We start from the raw sequence: 22,411 nt of genomic DNA, 5'->3' as shown, positions 1-22,411 counted from the left end.
TTCATGCCCCTTTAAACCAAACTTTGACTTGAACCAGATGGTTAATTAGCCTCCAATTCTTATAGCACCACAGGAGTCTTCGTACGTACTTTCTTTTATAGTTGCAGTTATCCCTTCTGGAACACCATAGGATTTTACTATTTTCTATAATATTTCACTCCAAACCAAATCAGGTACCTTTGTAAAGACAATGAAAATAGCAAATATCTTGAATCCCTATTCTCACATTTTTCTCATTCAGTATTCAAGAGTCGATATCTAATCAGTGGATCTTTGGCACTGTTGTGTGCCTACTAATTCCTCTAAAACTAGGCTTAATCTGCTAACAATTACTTTCAACATGATTTTTCCTGGTATTGACTATAAGCCTACAGCTCCACAGTTATTCTGATTGTCAGAATCGCCTTTCTTTCTCCTTTCACTTCTAACATTTCTTACAGTTTACATAACTGGCCTGATTGTTTTTTTTCCATACAACTTAATCTTTTAATATATTGTTTTCATATCTTGTTATCTTGATGCCTCCTTTAGTTGTTGAGCCTCTTCTTTCCAAAACTTTTGCACATCCAATCTTTGTGACTTCCTTACCATTTTGCACAGTGTGTTTACTTCTTCCACTTTCCCAGCAGTATTTGATTGTTTACACTTTTTCTGTAAAGTTTTTGTTTTACTGGGAAATAAAAATAGTATTGAACCTGTTGGTGGCATGATGGGATATCAGAAATCATGTCTGATAGGTGAAGAATGTGGGTATGCTGAATATACAGTCCAAAGACTCAACTCCCATCCAGCTACAAGTGAAATAAGAACTGGACAGTTATCAGAATTAAAGATGGTTTCCAAAATGAGATATCACACAGAGAGCAGCTTAAATAAGATTTAGGTCCCAGTCTTGCCAACACTTACACATGTGCTTAACTTTCAGTATGTGAATAGTCAGTTGGACATATTTAACTGTTTGGAGGATTGGGATCTTAGTCTGGGTCAAATATGCGGCCCGAGTCTTTATTAAATACACACCAAATCCATCCACAATGTATTCAGGGTCAAACCAGTGTATGCAGAGGGAGAGTGGTCCCTGAAAGTCTTTCAGGCTCACTTGGAACTAGTCATCGGGTATGTGGGGCTTTATCGGATGGGTGTCTTCAAAGGAAATATTTCTTTTTTAAAAAATAATTACTTTTCTTTTTTTAAAAGACCAATAATTGGCCAAAAATGAAACAATAAATAGACTCTGGAAAGCGTAACCATACACAAATCTACATAGACTATGCAATACATATTTAGTAGAAGTAATAATTTCCTGACTGACAAGTTGAAAAAAATTCCTTCATGTCCTATTTAAAAAACTTCTTCTTTCTTTCTTTCAAAAAAGTGTCACTGGATGATGGGAGAAGTCCCTAAGGCCCAGTTCTTCAAAGGAATTTAGGTGCCCAACTTCCATTAAAATCAGTAGGAGTTAGGTGCCTAAATACCTTTGAGGATCTGGGCTGCATTGGTTATTCTAGGTCCAAATAAAAAGAGGCACGTGTTGCATTAATGCACTTGTAAGCACCATATTGCTTTCAAATTGGTATCATTAAAGACCTTGCAGTAGAAGCCTCCATTATGTTCAGGTCAGAAACAGGTTTCTGAAAGCTTATTGCTTGTTCCAAACACAGATATCAGGAAAGGCCTCATCTGTAAGTTCCTCAAGAAGAGAATGACACTGACAGATTTATTGCTTTTTAAAAATTGTGCTGCACATGAATATTACCCTCTGTGCCAAGTCAAGTAACTATTGCTTCAATCTGTTCAATATTCTGCTGCAACAATCATCTGTCTCACCATGTGCTAAAACCTCAACCCCCCTTTTAAATTCCCATCACCGGATCCCTGTTGCCTCTGACATCAAATTCCAACTCTTTGTCGTGCCATCAAAGTCTGACCCAACTTATCTTCTGCCGCCTTCTTGCCAATACCTTGGACCTTGATGCCTTCCTTCATACAGTCCTCTACACCTGGATGTTCCTTCCTGACACCAATCTTCGTGTCTTCACCCTATCTTCCTTTAAGTCCCTTCTCAAAACTCAATAATTCAAGGAGGTCTATAAACTAGGCTCTTGGATACCTAACTGATCCACTAAGGGTAGTCCTCAAGATATATGTATGTGTGTGTGTGTGTGTGTGTAAGACTCATCTACACAATATATTATCTCCACTCTTTATCTTCCTTGGTCCTCATCCCTTTCATGGTACACCTGTTGTTGTTTTAATATAGAACTTGCAAACAGTTAACACTTGTGAATTAAGGTATTCCTGTTCCAAAATCCTTTTGACTTCACTGGGGCTTTGTGGGAGTAACTGTACTTACGAGCCTTAACTGTCCTATGAATGTAAATTCTTTCAGGTGAGGCCTCCTTCTTTATTAGTGCATGTAAAATGTCATGTCATCTAGGGTGGGCCTTTCAAAACACTGTGCTGGTCTGCTTCTGCTCCTATTGAATTCTGTGATTAACACTCTCTTTGATTTAAATGTAAGCCAAGTTGGGCCAAGCACTTCTGAAAATCTCACCTGCTATGTAAGTAATATCAAAGGAAAATGAGTGTACAAGACTTCCTACATAGAGAAGTTCCATTTATTTTACCTACTTGTTCTCTTTTGTTTTTTATAAGGCCAAACCAAGGAATGAAGCGTAGAAACAAACACGGCACAATGAAAAGCATGTGTATTTCTGTTCCCAACCTACACAGCCATTCCCAACCTCTTGGGCATCAACTGGACAGAAGGTAGAAAATGCCACAAGTTCACCAGACTTCTGGTGATATTGTCATGCACCTGCCTCCTGAGCATTGTCCTTTGGCACTGCTTGATAATTTCCCGCACATGAACAATCATCTTCACTTTAATTTTGGAAGTTCTAAATTACCTTCTGTAAAACTGTTCCTTTAAGGCAGGATGTATAAGGGTTATTCCATACCATTTTATCTTGTATTTTTTTTGTCGTGGCATCCCTTTCTTCATATTTTATTGATGTAAAGCAAGGGCTGCCATCACAACCTTTTTGAGATAGGATGGTGTGGAATGAAAAGATGATGCACTGCAGCCAGGGAAGCCCATGATGCGCCATGTGGACCAACAAGATATGAAACTATAGTGCATCGGGAGAAATGTAGTCAGGTCGGGCAGTCCAGCCTACAGAGAATGGGGGTACGAGGCATCTGAACTTCAGGTCCTCTGCGGCACCATGGTGACATTTCTGAAACTAATACTTTTGGCAGAAAGCGGTTTTTGACTGACATTTTTTTGTTTTTGTTCAAGTTTTGAATGAAAAGTTAAAATTTTCTGCAGAAAGCAGATACTTTTTGCAAAAAAAATTTTATAAATAAATAAAGAAATAAAAATAATGTAACCAGTTTTCAATCATAGTTTTTCAGTGGAAAATCTGATCAGACCTAACATATAATCTGCACGTGGATAACTTGAAAGAGTCCATCCCTAGCCTATTAACAGAATGGAAAACAGTCCCTTGTGCTGCTCATGTTCATAATGGAGAATAATGTAGACCTCTACTCCTGTCCTGGAAGATGCTACAAGATAGCTTACCACCATAAAGCCCCCTCAACCCCAATGTGGTGTTCAAATTGGTTGATCTGCTGCCCTCTCCCACAATTTGCCTGTGATTTCTCAAAGCAGGTATCTCTTTGCACACAATATGATAAATAAAAGCAGATCCTCAGGTAGTGTAAATTGTCACACTTGATAGACAGACTCCATTGCCTTGAAGCTGAGGATCTGCCCCAGTGTGTTTAGTTACTAGGAGATCTAGCAGCATGTTAATTGAACGCCTGTTGAAATGCAGTATAACCAGTCCCTATGCCATCCCCATAACAGTCAAAGTTTTCCTTGGTGTACAAGGCACATACCTGGCTGTATTTATGAAGTACAACAACTTGCTTCTATATTTAGAGTTGAATGTATTTTTCCACTTGGAATATGTTTGCTAAGGGATGAGTCTCATATATTTAATAAGCAGTTCCATCACTGGGTTTGTGATTGACCTAATGCAAAGGGGAAGGGTGGTCTTGTGGTTAATGCACTGAATTAGGATTGATGAGACTGAGCTGAATTCCTGGCTCTGACACAGATTTACTACTGACCCTGAGCAACTTGTTTAAGCACTGAGATCTTATTCAAAGCCCATTGAAGTCAATGCAGTGAAATTTCCAATTTTTTCTTTCCAACATGGGCTGAAAACAAATGTTGAAGTATTAGAATTTCCCACGGGATGGAAATTCTGAATTTGCTCAGATCAGGTAATAATGTTTCCTTTCCACAGTCTTTGTGTGTTGTCTACGTTGACCATAAGCTTTTCAGGGTCTAGATACAAAACACAGTGGGACTTTAATCTCAGCTGAGACCTCTAGGTGCTACTGCAATACAAATAGCAAAGAATCCTGTGGCACTTTATAAACTAACAGACGTTTTGGAGCATGAGCTTTCGTGGGTGAGTACCCACTTCGTCGGATGCAAATAATTATTCGTAATGATGTAGTACAATGTGTTTGTGTTTTCATTGGGTGGTGTATTCTGTGCGGGGGGTGAAGCCTAATGCTTTAAATTGTTACTTTTGTTTGTAGTCTGTACTTTTAAAAGGATCCGTAAAAAGGTTACAGTATGGCAGTATCTCTTTTGTTTTTTAGTGACAGCAGTGTGTCAGATGCTAGTTTTCATGATGCCCATTATAGGATGTCTCCAAGCTGTAGAGTGTGCAGAAGTAGCCGTGAAGTCTTAGTATTTTTGTTAAATAAATAAAATCAATCTTTTGGAACTTTGGCTTTACAAAAAGCTTTGGTTTTTATATCGAAATAGGAGTCTGCAGTGGCAACACAAGTGAAGAAGGAAAAGGCAAATACATCAGTAAGTACAACAAAACAGAAAGTCTAACAACTGGGACTTGTATAACCTTCAGTGGAAGCGCTGGTGGCATTAAAGGGATATTTGTGCACAGCAAACCCTCCTGGGATTCCTTATCCAGCTGCTGTGAGGAAAATGATTTAGGGGAGGCAATATGTTCATATTTTCTCATTTTCTTCTTCCAGACATTGGAGTAATATTGTTCATTAACATTTTGCTTTAAAAAGGAATGAAGTGAAGATAATTGGTTTAGAGGTCAACAAGTAGGGAGATGACTGTGCGGGAGGAGGAGGGATTGTGAAGTAATTTCTTGGTAACAAAAATATCACTAAAGAGTTTCCCCAGCTGTATGAATGAGTATATTCTACAGCAGTGCTTCTCAAAGTCGGGCCACTGCTTGTGTAGCGAAAGCCCCTGGCAGGCTGGGACAGTTTGTTTACCTGCCGCATCTGCAGGTTCGGCTGATTGCGGCTCCTGCTGGCCTCGGTTCGCTGCTCCAGGCCAATGGAGGCTGCGGGAAGGGCGGCCAGCATATCCCTCAGCCTGTGCTGCTTCTCGCAGCCTCCGTTGGCCTGGAGAAGCAAACCGCGGCCGGTGGGAGCCGCGATCGGCCGAACCTGCAGACGCGTCAGGTAAACAAACCGGCCCGGCCCACCATGGGCTTTCCCTACACAAGTGACGGCCCGACTTTGAGAAGCACTGTTCTACAGGATATTAACACATTTAAATTGGGTGTGGATTGGGGGGGGGAATACCTCATAACCAAAAAGATCCTATACCATAATGTTGCATTCTACCCTGACACACCAGATTCCTCTGCCTGCTCAACTGAGAAATCCACTAAGAGAAGAGGTCTCGCTTGGGATAACCACACTTATACCTTCCACCCTGTTAGCTTCAGCACAGGGGACATATCAGGAGCACGGATAGAATGTACTGCACTCTGGCTTTGCTCTACTAAGTACTGTGCCTTAGAGACCATAACTGGATATCATTTAGAGCAGTCTCCAAGCTGCTCTAAGTTACTTCAGAGCTCATGACAACACAGATCAGCTCAGAGAATCACGGAGCCATAACCAGTCATCAGACAACCCTCCCTCTGCTGTGCTGGGGGTTCCCTCAGCACAGCAAAGAATCTGAGCCTTTGAATATATTTTGTATATGGAATAAATGAAGGTGCAGTAGAAAAGATTTTTTAGCTGGTGTTTGAAATAAGTGCAATGCTCACAAGCGATGACGTCATCCCAAATGAGTTCTGGTAAAACCCTTGCACCGTCATGTAGTCCCTCTGTGCTACTTGTTACAGAACTATTTTAGGAAAGCTTTACAGAGTAAGAAAAAAATGGGGGAGAACCATTTATTATATCACTCTACCTGTAAAGTTAGGTATCTTAGGGCATGTCTACACTGCAAATAAAGACCCACAGCAGCGAGTCTGAGGGTGTCTGGACTGCTATGTAGACCCAGGATTAGTAGAACTCATGTTAGCAGATCCTGGGTTTGTTAACCTAGGGCCTGAAAGTCTGCACTCATTTGTAACCCCAGATTAGGAATTGTTGAACCCTGGATCGAAACCTGGGGCTCCATTATCTACATTGCATTATGCAAGCCTGAGCCCAACCACCTACCACAGCCTTCCTCCTAAAATATGGCCGCTCTAGCCCTTTGTTCATAGTGCTGTATGGGAAAACTTGACTATCCATCAGATTGACTGTCCAGAGGCCAACGACAGTCAGCCCACGAAATTGAGGGATACTTTTGTCAGACTCCCAGAGCACAAATTCAGTGGGGTTGTATCTACCCTACAAAGCAATAGGACTTGAACCCTGGGCCCTGGCTTGACTCAGGCTCAAGCCCAACCCTCCTTCATGCCCTGGGTTTGCATGAGTTGTGTGTAGGCAGAAGGAGGGTTGGGCTTGAGCCTGAGTTCAACCCCTAGGCTTATATTGCAGTATATGCATACCCTTGGACCTTGGGTAAACTGACTCAGCCTTGTGCTGTGGGGGTAAAAATAGCAATGTAAATGTTTGGGTCTGGGCTGGACTGCACTCTAAGACCCATCTCCCTCAGCAGGTTTCAGAGCTGAGGCTCCAACCTGAGTTTGAGGTCTACGCTGCTATTTTTTGCCCCGTAGCACAGGCCCTGTGAACTGGAGTCAGGTGACCTGGGCTTTGAAGTTATATCTACCCTGCAATAAAACACTCTCAGCTGGCCAGTGTCAGCTGATTCAGGCTTGCAGGACTTGGGTGCGGAGTTATAAAATTGTAATGTAGAGGTGTGGGCTGGAGCCCAGGCTTTGCAACCATGCAGGTGGAGAGGATCCCAGACCCCAGTGTCCAGCCTGAGGATGAACATCTACACTTCAGTCATATAGCCTGACAGTCTGAGCCCCAAGTCAGCTGACAACTAGCCAGCTGCAGGTCTTTTACTGCAGTGTAGACGTACCCTCTGACTTGCTGCTGTGGGTCTTTATTTGTGGTGTGGTTTCCAGTTGTGCAGGACCCAGAGGAGGCCATAAAAGGGCCAGATTCTCCATGGCCTTGCACGTTGTGTAGTTATTGATGTGTGTGCAGCGTGAGTGTACTCTTGATTTGGGAGCCTTTTTCACTCTGACTGGCTTCATGTTGCCGAGGTATAAATAACTTCATGAACTGCAAGGCAGTGGAGTCTGAGCAGAACTACCTCTGAAACATGATTTAAAGTAGTTTGTTTAATCCCCCCAAATGTCATGCTTTAAATCCAATAACATGGAACCTTCCAGAGTTAGAAACAAGTGCTGCGGACCCCAATGGCTTACAGGCCTGCAGTGCCACAGGATTGTGCGTTTAATCCCTGTTACTTTCAGACCTAGGAAAAGCTGTCAGCGGACCAGAACTTCCTCTTACCCATCCTGGGCCTCTAGCAAGTGTAACTTTGAGGAAGGGAGGGCATTCCACATTTGGGAGACAGGAGGAAACATTTGTCTGAGAGGCTAATTTAAAAACAAAAACAAAAGACAGCTGGCTGTAGCTCGTTTGGACTGCTGGAATAAATCATAGGAAGGATAAATTACGGTATGTCTACACTGCATGGCTGGATGGGTCAGCTGACTTCGGGTTATGGGGCTCAGGCTATAAAATCACAGTGCAGAGGTTTAGGCTCAGGCTGGACCCGAGGCTCTGATACCCCACAATGGGACTTGGTCTCATAGCCCAGTCTCCAGCCTGAATCCAAACATCTACCCTGTGATTTTATAGCCCCCCGAGACCGACTCTGCTGACCCGGTCTCTGAGACTTGGTGCCATGGGGTTTTTTATTGCAGCACAGACAGACCTGGGTGGGCAGAAGGCTTGTGAGCAGATCAAGCAGACATGATAAATTAATTTTTACCACGTCTCTGCAGTTTGCCACCAGGTCAGAACCATATGTTTCCCCCAAGGATATCACTTTCAAATATGCGGGGTGTGCCTCTGCGAGTGCAGTGCTTATATATAAATAATATTAATGGAGCTAGGATAAATATGATTAAATAAATACATGCAAAAGTCTGCATCTGCTAGCATTTCTAAAACAACCGTCACCTTCGAATCTAGGCACTGTACAGAATTATAAAAACATAACAAGTACTTCCAAAGAGACAGTTAATTGCCCATCCTACTCTAGGTATAATGATGAGGTGCTTCTTAGCGTAATGTTGTTCATCCCACTCTGGTTGCTTGGATGAAAAGGTCTGTCTTACATCACGACCTGAAAATGTGGTGGGGTTAGGGCTTTCCTCCTTCTCATTTGAGAGGATATTTCAGCCAGGGCTTTGGACCTGCATTCAATGCTCCCTCCAGTTTTTAAATGTAGTGTGCTAGGCCGTCACAGTTGTAACATCTGCATCCTGGAAGCACTGTTGATCTTTGAGCTCCCAGGGGCCCTAGTCTGCTGAAGGTTTTGTATAAACCAGATTCATAAATGGATGATCCTGCAGGAGATGCCATCCTGAAGTGACACTGAATGTTGCAGAACAGCTGTGTTATGTTCTCTCCAGCTTGACCTGTTTTAAAGGTGAGTCATGATGGTGCATGCATGCTACAGCTAATTTCTTGTTTAGGGCTGCATTGCAGTATTACAGAATGGAGGCAAAAAACAAGTGCTGCATTACAAAGTAAATAAAGACTCAGGCCCATGAATATTTACTACTAAGCATAGTGCCACAGCCATGAATTGAAGTCACCCCCCGCCCCCCGCAAGAATCACTCCCAACAGTGTTTGCTAGCACTGATGTAAGAGAGGCAGACACATGTCACAGGCTGGCTGATCCTTAGAGGCAAGCTGGGCTCAGCCTTTCCCATGACTGAGCAGCTATTCCTCAGCTGCACTGATGAGCTGGCAACATAAGGACTCATTAGTAACCCCAGCTGTGTCATGGGGTTTAATTAGAAAGAGTGAGCCCAGCTATGGTGGTGAAGCAGGGAGAGCACCACTTAAATGGAACTGGGAACCCAGTAAAAAGGAAGGTTCTGGATGGCGGAACAAGGGTAGTTGGGGAACCCTGTGATAAGACCTAAAAGAGCAAGTTGACTCTGAAGTAAACTGCAGGAGTCCTTGGTGAAGGGAAGAAGTAGGGGAATCCTTCTGGGAAAGAAGCAAGATAAGAGAAGCTCTACAGGGACCAGGAGAAGGGGCCAGGAGGCATAAGATTTCAGTGGAGCCTGAGAGGGGAAGAAGAATTATTAGTCTGGGCATTTGATTGGATTTTCAGTTGGACCCTTTTGTTACCCCAGAAGGGGAGGGAACTGCTATGTGACTTAGCTGGCGGGCCAAGCTACAGAAAACTCAGTCACAGAGTCAGGAGACAAAGAAACTGCCCAGGACTGGTTACTGTGGCCAAGGAAGTAGCCAATGGGGGCAGAGGAGCATACGAGAGGGAAAGTCCCCTGCAACACCAGGTATGAGCGGATCCCGTAGAGGTGAGGATGCTGCTATACGGTGCACGTTTGTGCAGAGAAATAAGACCACAGGCATTTTTAGCCAGGGATTAAAGTGACTGTTAAAATGAGCTCTCCCTCTAGGGGCACAGATGGGACAGGGAGATAATGTCAGCACTTTACATCAAGCTAGTATTTTAAAGTGTTTCATTTTTAAATGGATTCTGGCGCTGGTTGAAATGCTGATGCCCTTTCCAAAATGTGATGTTTTGAAATATAATAATAGTAGTTAAATTTTCTAATAAAATCCTCCCTTTCTTTAATAAAGCAGACGATGTTACATGGGAGAGAGACATTATGCAATTTTTGCACTCCCCCACATGTGAATGCTGATCGCTATAGTTATTCCTGACTTAAAAGCCCCCTGCACAGTCTATACTGTATAGGCTGTTCCATTGTGCTGCACCGTGTTCTTTAACGCTTAAGTCACTGAAGCTGGTTGTCTTGGACGATTTCAGAATCCATGCAGACTGTAGCTCTGAAGGACTGATTCAAGGTCTCAGCTATTGGCCTTCCTTAGGTCATATCAGGCTCTATCCATATAGCTTGACATGCTGTGACATGCTGTGCCCTAGGTGGAGACAGATCATCTGTCTCCACCTAGGCACAGAGCCCCATCCACATGGTATCAATTTGATTGGGCTTATAGGGAGATCAAGGGATAAACTCTCTACTCCCTGGTAGAGTTCTAGTGCTATTGAAATGGGATTTTAATTCTTTTTGTACCTTCTGCACTACTTGGCGAGCATGACATGGTTCTGAGGTTACTGGAACTGATTAAAACCCTTACTTAATGTTTCAGATGTTAGTTTTTATCCCTGATAAATAACTCCTGTTTGCTAATTAAAAGGCTCATAACTGAATGGAATTATGCCAATGCGCAAATGAAGCTGTGCATGTACACACCTCAAAGTCTTTTTCTATCTGCTGTAGCTGATTTTCATTACCATTAATAATTACCCAGATAGCTCTCCAACTGGAATTACCACCATGTCATACAAATAGACCATTTTCTCAAAGGAACCATGAACAGATGGGCTTGACAGTCTGTGACACTATCTCAGGGTGCCCAGGACTGAGAGACCCATGTTACTCCCTGCCTCCAGAAAGAGGGTAGCTTGGTGTCAGCCAGGACCGGCTCTACCATTTTTGCCACCCCAAGCAAAAAAACACAACCAAAAAAGCCTCCTAGTCTGTGCCATCACAAGAATGGACGGAATGCCGCCCCTTAGCATGTGCCATCCCAGGCACATGCTTCCTCCGCTAGTGCTTGGAGCTGGCCCTGGTGTCAGCTCCCTGACACTGCCAGCCTTTCAGCTATCCATGCACTCTCCTCTAGGTTATGCCAGCCTTAACTTCAGCTGGCAGGTTAACAATAGGTGCACCCCACTGTCTGAGCCCCTCTGAAAGCATCCCCCTGTATTATCCAGCTCTTAGCCACTGGGCACTCTCAGAAATTACCATGTAAGCTGTCTCTGAAGAGACAGGGTACATACAGCTTGACTTGGTACAACTTAAATTCAGGTCTTTTAACATTACAGCACTGAAGCATAGTTACAGTGAGACAATTGTATGTGTATCATCAAAGCTAAAAAGTTCGGAGAGCCTGAGAAAAGATGATGGAAACAGAAATGATGCACACATAAAACACAATTCTAAATCTACATTTATTAATGGTTACATTTCCTATGTAATGAGGTGGATTTTCCCCCCAAAGATTCAGTCTTTGACACAGTTGCTGGTTTTCAGAACTGGAATCCAAGTTTTCAAGAATACCCACCCTGTGTTCTTTGAAGGGTTTTTTTTTGGTAGTTAATAGACACCAAACTAGGTTTTTGCTTCTCCTTTTATTTCCCAAAACTCATCGTTTTGTCCTCAGAATCAGAATGATCCCTTGTGGTTCTCTTCCTGGTGTGATGGCTCCATGTTGACTTGGAATGCAAATATTGCTCCCATTGTGATTGGCTTACAGCAATTAATTTACAACAGAGACAGGGACAGGTGAATATACAGGCTTTGGCAGAAAACCCGTCTTTGCTGGAGTCTCATACTTTGATGCAGACTGTCAGGATATATTTTCATGGTATACACATATCTTTCAAAATATAATCTGTACATACCTTTTACAACGTTAATGACCAGTGTGACACTAGCTTTCATCTGATACCTTACAAAACACAATTTATGGATAAATACCATAAAAGAGTTGTTAGGGGTAGTGAGTTTGTCAGGCTTGTTCAGAGTTGCTGACACAGAGTAGTGAATCCTTTCCCAGCTGGCACAGAGCCAGGGTCATGAAAATAATGCAAGAATGGGAAAGTAAAATAACAAGAATACAAAGGATGTTGCAACCCAAACAAATTTCAGTGATTCCCTCTGAGTGTGAACCCTGTTTTCCCAACTTTGTGCCTTTTTTGAGATATCTGGGATATGAAATCTGTAAGGGTGTTCATTATACACTGTCAAGTTTTATGGGTGGGGAATCATCCTTGATATCCTTTTTCTTTTTTTTTCCCTACATCAGAGTTGGTAACACTACAGTAAGTACAGAAAGGGAGACATAAAGAAAGAGATGCAGCCCTCAGTCTGTTAGGCATTGCCAGTGACCTGATGTATGGTCAAGTGGTTCAAGGAAAGGAAACAGATGAGCTCAGCATTTCTGGGTTATAATCTCAACTCTGTTATTGATGGATGGTCCAGTCCTGCTCCCGTTAAAGTCAATGGCAAACTGCCATTGTGTTGAATGGTGCAGAGCCTGGACAATCTTGAGTAAGCAAGTTAAACTGTTTGTTCCTCAATTTATCAATCTGCAAAATGAATACAAAAATGGATGTTCATCACAAGTCATTGTGATGCTTAATTGATTGCAAACCACACAGAGGCCAGTGGCTGCAAGGTACTAGATAAGAACAAAGATGTCTCAGACAAATTAAGTGGAGAAAGCAAAGCAAAACATTGGTCATCCAATAAAATAACAAGGAGTTTAACATTTCTCAAATTTTAGAACACAATCTTACTCTACCACCTCCACTACTGGGGTTATCCTGGAGTCTTTCCTCAGCTGAAGACAGCAAGTAGGACACAATCCTGCAAATACTTATGCACATAAGGAACTTTTCTGACATGAATGGGGCTACATATGTCAATAAAGTTACTTTGCAAGAATGGGCACCCAATTTCCAAGCGTTGGTAATGAGGAGGATAGTGCAGCCACCAATGTATGTTGTCTGTTTAATTGATACTTCATTCTCTTTTCATGTTATGGGCTAAGGATGCGGTGAGTGTGTTTAACCTTTTGGCAGTCTTGGATTGGATTGATTTTTAGAATTACTGTTGTGGGCCTGTTTTCTATTTGTTTGTGCATAATCTGGGCCTGATCCTGTTCCCACTGATATCAATGGGATCTTGGCTGCTGCCTTCAGTAGAAGAAGATGAGGCCCATTGTTTACATACAGCCTATTTTGCTGCTATGAATATTGTGATGTTTGCCAGATTTTCATAAGTGTTTCTTTTAATTGACTAGTGAACATTATTTTCATGGTCACTTTTTGTCTTTGCACCTCAGATGAAGGCTTTTGATGAACAAAAGAAGAATAAGTATTTAAACTTAGCATGTTGATTACATTGTGTTTTTAAAAGGCTGAGAAGTTAAGTCTATTTTAAATTAATATTTTTTGTGTATTTTTTTAAACATGTTCCTGATGCTGCTTGGAGGAAATTCTTATTCAAAAGAAAAAGTAAAACTTGAATGAATTTTCAAAAGTTTTGCTATATGTTAATTAGAAGTGTGACTTTATAAGTGTTGTTTTTTTAAATAGATTTTCCAATGTGATTTTCTATCTTTTATGGTAAAGTTGTCACTATGCTGTTTTATTTATGCCTGTTTGTTTGGATATCATAAGAATGGCCATACTGGGTCAGACCAAAGGTCCATCCAGCCCAGTGTCCTGTCTACCAACAGTGACCAATACCAGGTGTCCCAGAGGGAGTGAACCTAACAGGTAATGATCAAATGATCTCTCTCCTGCCATCCATCTCCACCCTCTGACAAACAGAGGCTAGGGACACCATGATGCATTTTGCTTGAGAGGTATGGGAGAGAGGGTGTAAAGAATTTTCTAGGTTACCAAAAAAATAGAAAGGGCTTGATTCTACTAATTTTGCTGATGTGAAGGGTGGTATTTTTTCCCCTTGAATTCAGGGGTCCTATCTTTGTAAGTGACACACAGTATCTGGCAGACAGCTGCACCTGGAACTAGCCCCCTACTTCCCTGCCCCCAAAACTGGGTACCACCATCAGACATCATAATCTTGCTCCATCTACTTAGAAAACATGTGTGAGTAGCAGCCTGGCAGAAGTAGAGGAGACAGCCTTCTTCCTTATCATCATCATCATGCAGTGTGTGTTTGGGCATCAATGATGAGGGGCAGCACCAAGAGTGTCAAAAATTCCTCTTAAATTGTCCCTCGGGGGCCCAATCCTATGATCTAGCAAACCCTTCAAAATCACCGAGGAGGGCAAAATACCACCAGGATTACTAGCAGGCACTATCACCAAATAAGGCACCTATTCAGCAACTGACTTTACTCAGATGGGTCCATATACACACCCAGAGCTACATGGATGTAGAGATCTATCTGCACAAAGTTTGTTGCAATATCAGGATATAAGAGTGAGGAAGTACCATGGAACTGGCTGACTTAGTTTATTCTATTCAGGTACTTTTTCTGCACCATCACTGTGATATCTGAGTGCTTGGAATGGGAGTTACTGATGAAAAGCACCTTCCATATGAATAGTATTGGGCAAGCAATTGTCTCATTGATTTCAATCAGGATTGTTTGTTCCTAGCGGTTGTTTTGACCCTTACAAGATGCAAGATTATATGTGTGATGGGTTGGACCCACTCTTCTGGGGTGCCACCTCATATGCTGGGGTCCCATTGAGCTTGCCTATCCCACCAGCCTGGATTCCCGGTACTCTCTGCTGCTGTGACAGGCTCTAAAGACCCCTTCCTGCACACACACTCAGGTAGGGACACACCCAACTGTAGAATCACACACAGTCTGCAATCAGCTCTGTATGGGAGGACTCCGCTTGGGGAATTGCCCAACACTCCTGTGCGCATACCCTCTGGAATGTAAACCCAAAATTATATTGTCTTACATTGTATAGAGAGCCATATAGCATAAGCTCATGAAATTCACCCCCTCCCTCAATGTGGAGGAAGATACACACAGCTTCCCCCCGCAACATCCAGTTATGAATTGCACCAACTGGGTTTTATAGTAAACAAAAAATCAAGTTTATTAACTACAAGAGGTAAATTTTAAGTGATTATAAGGGATAGCAAACAGAACAAAGCAGTTCACTGAGCAAATAAAACATGCAAACTAGGCTGAATACATTAAATAAATTGGCTACAAATAGTAATTTCTCTCCCTAAATATTGTTTTATGGAGGTTGTAGAGTTTCTTGAAAGTAAACTGCTTTTAGTTTAAATCTCCAGGTATTCCCGTCACAGGCTGACTTCCCCCAGCGTAGTTTCTTTGTTTCTTTGGTGTTTTCAGCAGTCTTCCTTCTGGGGAAGGGAGGCAATGGAGAAGACCCCAGATTAACTCACTCCCAGCCTTAAATAGGATTTGCATATGGCAGGAATAATTTGTTTCTCAGTTTTGACCCCCACCCCCTTCCTGTGGAAAAGTACCAGCATTTCAAGATGGTATTCTGTACCAAGTGACATGATCACATGACCCTGTAGTGTCAAAGCAGCATCTTAGGAAACTTGTCAGGAAGGAGGGAGATTAGTATATTTGAAGTCCTGTTGTCCTTACTAATGGCCCATCCAGGCTGATTGCATACTATCTGGTGGGCATTCCCCAAGTACACACACAGTTGTAATTGTTACATAGTCAGTATTCCTAACTTCAGATCCAGACATGATACATGGCTACAAATTGGATAATCACATTCAGTAAATCACAACCTTTCCAGTGATACCTGACATGACCCATACTGCATAAAACATATCTTAGTTATACCCTATTTATATCATAACAATATTTCAGTGAAGAATATGGGGCGTAATGTCACAATATTTTGTATGGGTAAGTGCCCCTAGCCGAGTGCTCTGAAGTTTATGGATAAAAAGTTGTATGTAAGAGCTAATTATAATAGGTGGAAATGGTAGTACTGCCTGCTCAGGTTGCCCAGTGTTTCGCATTATTAGCTCTTGTTTTCAACTGCTTATAACTTTGACTCCCTTTAACTATTTGGGCTGCATTTTCCATGCCAGGTCTCTGCCTCAGTTTTTTTATTTTTATTTTATTTTTTTTTTGGAGGAGTGGGGAATTTCATCCAAAATAGTTTGGTTGTTTCTGAGAGCGAGGCTGAGGAAAAATACACTGTTTTCACATTTTTAACAATTCTGGTGACCTTTCCTTTGGGAAGCTATAATGCCACCATGCTTTGAGCAGGAATCCTGTAATTTTTCAGAGGGATGTGTCATCTTCTGTCCCTGTGAATATCCACTCAAGTTCACACATGCTCAGTAGAACCTTTTTAGATTTTTATCAAATAATTCCCTGAAGATTCTATCCATGGTGGGAATGCTCCAGGCTGGGGCTGAGTGGGACCTTCCCTGTTATTGCAGCTCTGGACTGCTGAGTGTTGTTCCCAGTTTGGGTCTGGGCACCTGACTCCTGTCTCTTGTGCTCTCAATGTTCTCCCTTCCCCTCCCTTGCTGGGCCCTGGCAGTGTGGAGAAGGAAGTTCCCTTTCTCATATGCAGAAAGGCCAAGAGCTGAAACTGGTGCGGGATTTAGGGAGTAGACTAGTTTATCTGCACATGTTTTTTGGTCCATATTTTGAACTTTTAAATGTTTTTGACATTCCAAAGTTAATGTTGGCTGTGTAGTTAGTTGAAAAATAGAGGGATGAATGAACTTCATGAAAAATATGTTACAAATTTCCCATTTTCCATCAACATTTGAAATTCTAATTATTTTTGTTATGGTTGAAAATTTCAAAATTTTGAAAACGACTATTTTTTTTCCCTATAATGCCAATTGAGAAATTAGGTTTGTGTTGCATACTTTCAGAACTAAGACCTCAGTTCAGCCTAACCTAAGCATGTGGGTAAAGCTGATTGTAAACAGTTTTGTACCAGGAAATGCCATTTCAACAAAAACAAAATTGTTTGTATGACAGAAAATCTACTTTCTGACCAGCTCTACTTGTAACTAGTTGTATTGAAGTTAATAGGATTACTCACATGCTTTGAAGTTAGACATATGTTTATGTAGCTTGCTTAGAGCGTGATTCAGAAAACCATCCCCTCTACAGGAAAGCACTTAAGCATGTACTTATGTGCTTTTTTAAAATCAGAAGCTAAGGCCCTGAGCTCACATTTAGATCCACAAAAGAGGAGCCTTGCACCTGCTCTGATTGCACTGAAGAATTCTTAGAAGCAGTTTGGGGCAGGGTCTATCTTTTTGTTCTGTGTTTGTACAGCACCTAGCACCAGTGGGATTCTGGAACACAGCTGGAGCTCCTAGGTATTACCGCAGTAGAGATGATAAATCAGGAGATGGCCTTGGCTGTCAGGTGTATATTGGATATAAATGCATTTAAACAAAGACTAGCAAGCTAACTCCAATCATGTTTAACATAATGAAAACTATTTATTTCTAATTCCTTTTATGTACCTTTGAAATCTCCATTTTTTGCAATCTGGGGGGAGTGTTTTGGCGAGGAAAGGAGTTTGACTAATTCTTTTTTGATAGGTTTTGTAAGGGAAAAGAGATATCGTATTGCACTGAGACAAATACATGAAACCACTAAAATTACCAGAATTTGAAAAATACAATACACATGTTCTATTTACATGTTATAAAAAATCATAATGGCTCAATCACATTTTCAATATGTAAGAAATCTGATTTCCCCCACCCTGAAACACACAATGAACCAATGCAAGTCCTGGGTTTTTTGTAGTGACTTCAGATTACTCTGCTTCTGTGGTGGAATGACTTAGTTAATATCACTAGGGATTTATTTTATTTTATTTATTTATATTTTTTCCTGTCTGCTGCTGTTACTTTTTTTTTTAAATGCTATCTTCCACCAGCAATCAGTATTAATGCTATTTCAAATCATGACAGGAAAATCAATCCAAATTGTTGTTGTCGTTTTTCTCAAGAGTTGCCTACCAGGGACCTAGTCACAAAGTTAAAAGCCTTTTCAAAGACCTTCCTCTCTGATGTGATTGAGTGGAGAGATTAATGAAGTTAAACAACTGCATCAAAATTTTTAAGGCAAAACTCTTCATGTGATCGCCTTATTTATAAAACAGAAATATTTGATAGACTGTTTATCTGCAAATATGCTAAATGGGAGGCAGCATGCAAGCATTGGCATCAAAACATTATGTATAAAAATTAAATCTTGCCAGATTTTTATACAAGTATGTGCTGCAGCTTTATTCATAAGACTTCTTTCCCATCTGCCTCCAGCCTGAAGAAATATTTCTCACCACTAGAATCACAATTTCATATTACTGAGTACCATTGTCAATTAACACAGCTGGTACTACAGATTGAAGTGTATTCCTACTTCTGTGCCTGGAAGATGTGAATTTTGATGAATGAGCCCTTAAAGGCACGTTGTGACCATTTTAGGTTTGTTCTGTTGTTCACCTCCTGTCATGGATTTTTTGACACGCTGGTAGTCCTTGGGAGAAAATGCTCACTGTGACATCTCTGGATTTTCTCATAAGAAGAAAAGAGGTGGGCACTCGAAGCAGGCACTGACATGAAAGAAGTGTTTAGGATGAGGGTACATCCGGCTGGTGGTAAATCACTAGGAGTGAGTAATCTAGGCAGAGTGAACTGCAAGTCTTACAAAGCTTTTCATTTCTTCTTCAGGTTAATGAGTAGATTCTGCCATGGTTTAAATGTCATTACCAGCTGATGGTGTTTGATGAACTATGGCATGTGTGAATCCAGTTCCTAGTGGGCAGGTATCAACTTTATAAAGCACAGATTTACAACGGGCAATAGCTTTGTTCTCCTGTGAATCCCCTAGAGGCTGACTAGATCTCTGGGAACCTATGAGTTTGAAGATGAGCTTCATGCATCATTCTGCTGGGGGAAGGTGGCAAACACAGAATGCACACCTCCAACCAAAAGAGCAAATCAGGAGGAACTCAGCAAAGAGTTTCCTTGCAGATTATCCAGCCCTGATCCCACTTTTCCATTATTTTGCTGAAGGAGGGGTTGATCCAGCTTGGAGAGGAAAATAACAGTGATGGGAAGCAGCCACCCACAGCTCAGATATTTTTAAGGTTTCAGTGATGAGAGCTACATGTAGCATTATAGCAAATGGGGGTTGGAGAATAGTCTCCTTCCCTTTACATACTTCTCCAACCTTTGCAAATGAGGCTGTAGTAGACTGCTCCCTGACATTCACAGGTGAGGGATTTCTGTCCCCTAGCTGTATAAATATGGACCACCTCCTGTGTAAGAGAGTAGACCTTCCTCAGTGAAACATATTTACATATTATAGAAGGCAGTAACTCAAAGAAAATGAAATTCCTGCCCAGTGATGCTGGGGTCAAAAGCCTGATCCTTGGTAACATGGGGATTTATATACCCTCCACATCCTTTCCCTGCCAGTTGCAATATTGACAAGTGAAAACAGGTCTTTGTGGCATTACAGTGTATTAATCAACTCTGTGCTTCCTGTCTTGTTTAATCAAGTACTCTGTAAGGCTTTTTGGGCTCTGCTCCTCTCCACATCTCAAGTAAATCACACGCTGACTAGTTTTTATGTTAAACAAATTAAATTTTAAATTCTTGTAACCTTTACTAGATTGCTCTGCTATGGAAGGGAAAAAGTGATGTTTTCTAATTTACCTTGGCTTGGAAAAAAACTCTCACGTTACCTTCCTAGCCAAGACCTGTAGAGTATAGAAACTAATTTCAAAGTTAATGTTTAATAAATTAAAATGACATTTTCTGGTAGGAAGGTCTTGATAATAGTGATTTCAGAATAGCAGTTTTAAAATATGCTTTGGACATTAGGGGTTGATGCCCCTGCTGGTATAACCCAATGTAGTTACACCAAAGTCAGATTACACCAGATGAGACTCTGGATTTTTGAATGTATTGTTACTGTAATTATTCTTGCTACAAAAGGTCCCCGTCCAAAAGACCGAATTGCCTCCATCTCCTAAATTTTGTGGAGCTCTGTGATCTGGGTCAGCTAAGTTCCTTTCTAAAATGTATCCTAAAACTCTTTAAAACCTGTTTCTGATGTATCTGAACTTCAAACTGCTCCTCAGGTTATTTTAAGAAAAAGTTTGTTTGGATAATGTATTGTTTGGCACAAAAGCTTATGTTAAATCATTGTGAATCAATCCTATGTTTCCACTGGCATTTGCTGGAAGAACAACTTTGCAAAATATGGACTCAGGTCTTGTCTACTTTGTATATGCTTTGTTGGCTGAGCCCCTGAGTAGAGAGCAGGTGTTCTTCTGCCAACACTGCTAAACTAGCTCCCAAACAACCTTAGCTATGCCGACAGAATCACTCTTCTTTGACACACTTGCATCTAATTTAGGGGGGTTTGCCAGCATAACTATGTTGGCTAGGGAATGTGATTTTGCCCCCCGCACTCCTACCTAACGTAGCCATACCAGCAAAATTTTAAAGGGTAGATTAAGCCTAAATCCTTCAAACTCTGCTTACTGATGATGAGCTAGTTCTTAGTGTAGCTGAGGACGGACACAGAGCTGTCTCATGCCAGGCCATTTATGGTCCCTACGATCTGTTCTGGCAGCCAAAGATTGCTTGGACACAGGGTCACCTTGGCCACTTCCCCTTCCCTGGACATGCTCCGAATGCTGGGGGCCAGAAGAGGCATAGTAGGATGTAGCAGCCCTATACAATCAAAGGTGTTCCCTGCACCTTCCTGAACTAGACAGTTGAGTCAAGTTTAAGACTACACTGTGCTGCCAGAATGGCATTCAACAGCCTTTGCACAGCTATGGTTCTGTCTTAATAAAGAAATGGGACTGTTCCCATGTATCAGAATTACAGGATCATGCACTGTATATTTCAATATATTATTCATTTAGCTTAGGCGGAAATCAGATTTGTGTATTGGCTTTCATTCAACATATTTTAGTACCATCTGCTCATTCTCTGCAGACTTGTGATTAGGGAGAACGTGGACTAACAGTTACAGATCAGTTTCTTTCATGAAATCAAATTACTCTTTAAACCTTGGAGCTTAGCGGACTTGAAAGAACCAGCTTCACAAACCAGATTGCTTCAAAAAAGATATTTGCCAGGTTCACGATTCCATGGGCAGGGATAAATTAGAATCAATGAAGAATTATAGAGGTAAAGAAGGTCAGCAAGAAAAACATATTTCTTAACTCCTGTGTTTCTTAGTAATGTCTCCCCTCCTTATCTGTCTAAAGTGAATTAACTGGCATATGTTCTTTACTGCAGATGGAGTGACAGTAGGTCTGGGAGAACTGGCTGCACAACTCTTAGGATACTGGCTCTGGTATGTCAGGGTAACTGTGTCCTGGTTCTTTTGATTCCATCTCAACTGCTTTTCAGTCTGACTCAGCTCAACTTTCTAGCCTTGTATTCATAAAGAAACATTCCGCTTCTGTTCTTAGAGAGCTCAGTTGTGGCTTTGCCACAAGACGTTAGTAAGGGGCAGCATGGAGTTGCTCTGGCCAAAGAGCAGACCAGGAAGTAGATTGTGACCCTTAAGTCACAATCCGGTCCCCCCTCGGCTCTGGGGTGGAGGATTAATCGGCACCAGTCCAGTACTTAGTGCAGTTTATGTCCCTTGACTCGCTGGCTCAGCAGTTCCGACCAGCTCATTGTGGGTTGGAGCCAATGCTCTACCCATATGGATGGCAGGTGGATTAATGGCCTTTGGAGGCTGTTTTTGTGCCACAACTACTGCTACCTGTGATACAGGTAGCCCATCATAGAGAGTAAAGGAACTTTTACACATCCTTCTTCTCTTCCATGCGCATATAAAGTGGCTCATGATTGAACCCTAAATATATTTTAACCTTTTTTTTAAATAACCAGAAAGGGGACGGGGACTGGTTCAGCTCACAACAGAGAAAGGTCCCAATCTTGATATTTAGGCCTGGAATCCAGTTTGGGTCTCAAAGTCTGGGGATGTTCACATCTGGGAGTTTGGTTTGTGCTGCTCTGTTCAAGAGTGTGACATTGCAAGGTTCAGTCATTATCCTTTTCCAGCTCCTTCATTTAGGCCCTGATTCAGCAAGGTCGTTGAGCATGTGACTTAACCTTAAGCACGAGTTGTCTCATTAACTTTACAGAGACTGTTCACATGCTTAAAGTCAGGCACATGCTGACATCCCTTGCTGAATTGGGGCCTTAGCTCAAAATCACTCACAAAAAGGTGTGAATCAGGTTGGAAGAAGCTGTGCATATTTATAATGGTCCAAGCAGTGATCTCTCTCATTCTCTGTGACCCCACTCTATATGCCCACTAACCACTG

This window comes from Gopherus flavomarginatus, chromosome 3 (assembly GCF_025201925.1).
Source record: "Gopherus flavomarginatus isolate rGopFla2 chromosome 3, rGopFla2.mat.asm, whole genome shotgun sequence".
NCBI lineage: Eukaryota > Metazoa > Chordata > Testudines > Testudinidae > Gopherus > Gopherus flavomarginatus.
This window is presented reverse-complemented; position numbering follows the sequence as displayed.